This window comes from Orycteropus afer, unplaced genomic scaffold, assembly GCF_000298275.1.
Source record: "Orycteropus afer afer isolate SDZICR_OR568_19922 unplaced genomic scaffold, OryAfe1.0 scaffold00078, whole genome shotgun sequence".
In the NCBI taxonomy this organism is placed as follows: Eukaryota; Metazoa; Chordata; class Mammalia; order Tubulidentata; family Orycteropodidae; genus Orycteropus; species Orycteropus afer.
This window is the reverse complement of record NW_006921665.1, coordinates 7,805,125-7,807,009: the sequence shown is the minus strand read 5'-3', so window position 1 is coordinate 7,807,009 and position 1,885 is coordinate 7,805,125.

Here is a 1,885-nt window from a genome sequence, read left to right as displayed (position 1 = left end):
CCAACATCAAGGAAATTGAATATTTTTAACAACTTCTGTAGTCTGAAATTGACCAAACATGTAATCAAGATAAATTAATTATTATTGCTAATTGGAACATGAAAGTTGGAAACAAAAAAGAATCACCAGTATTTGGAAGATATGGTCTTGGTGATAGAAATGACACTGGAGATCACATGATAAAATTTTGCAAGACCAACAATTTTTCACTGCAAATACCATTTTTTAACAACACAAACAGTGGCTATACATGTGGACCATGCCAGATGGAATACACAGGAATAAGGTAGATTAAATCTGTGGAAGGAAGCAATGGAGAAGCTCAATATCTTCAGTCAAATCAAGGCCAGGAGCTAACTGTGGAACACAGCATCAATTGCTCATATGTAAGTTCAAGTGGAAGCTGAAGTAAATGAATATAAGTCCACTAAAGCCAAAATTTCACCTTGATTCTATCCCACCTGAATTTAGAGAACATATGAAGAATAGATTTGATGCACTGGACACCAATGACTGAGGACCAGTCAAGTTTTGGGATGACATTAAGAACGTCATGCATGAACAAAACAAATCATCATTATAAAGACAAGAAAGGAAGAAAAGGCTAAAATGAATGTCAGAAGAGACTCTGAAACTTGCTCTTGAACAGAGAGTAGTAGCTAAAGCAAAAGGAAGAAATGATGAAATAAAAGAGCTGAACGAACACAAGGTTTCAAAGGGCAGCTCAAAAAGACAAAGTAAACTATTATAATGAAATGTGCATAGACCTGGAGTTAGAAAGCAAATAAGGAAGAACATGTTTGGCATTTCTCAAGCTTAGATAACTGAAGAAAAAATTCAAGCCTCAAGTCACAATATGGAAGGATGCTATGGGCAAAATATTGAATTATGCTTCCTGAAATACACAGAGTCACTGTATCCAAACAAATTAGTTATTGCTCACTTATTTCAGGAGGTAGCATATGATCTAGAACCAATGGTATTAAAGGAAGGAAAAAGCCCAAACTGCACTGAAGGAATTGGCAAAAAACAAGGCTCTAGGAATTGACGGAGTATCCATCAAGATGCTTCAACAAATGGATGCAGCACTGGAGGCACTTATTCATTTATGGCAAATAATTTGGAAGAAGGCTACCTGGCCAACTGACTGGAAGAGATCCATATTTGTGCCCATTACAAAGAAAGGTGATCCAACAAAATTTGGAATTATTAAATAATATCATTAATATCACATGTGAGTAAATTTCTGCTTAAGATAATTCAAAAAATATTTGAAGCAGCATATTGGCAGGCAACTTCCAGAAATTCAAGCTGGATTCCAAAGACATATAAGGAAGGGTATCATTGCTGATGTCAGATGGATCTTGACTGAAAACAAGGAATACAGGAAGGTGTTTACTTGTGTTTTATTGACCATGTAAAGGAATTTGACTGTGTGGATTGTAACAAATTTTAGATAACATGTGAAGAATGGGAATTCCAGAACATTAATTGTTCTCATGAAGAACCTGTACATAGACCAAGAGAGGCTGGCATTTGAACAGAACAAGGGGATGCTGCATGGTTTAAAATCAGTGTGTGTCAAGGTGGTATCCTTTCATCATACTTATTCGATCTGTATGGTGAGCAAATAATCTGAGAGGCTGGACTGTATGAAGAAGAATGCAATATCAGGATTGAAGGAAGATTTTCATTAACAACCTGCCATATACAGATGACACAATCTTGTTTGCTGAAAATGAAGATGACTTGAAGCACTTACTGTTCTAGTTACCTAGTGCTGCTCTGACAAGAATATACCACAAATGGGATGGCCTTAACAAACAGGAGTTTAGTCTCTTAGTTTGGAGGTTTTAAGTCCAAGCTCAAAGTGCCAGGCTCTAGG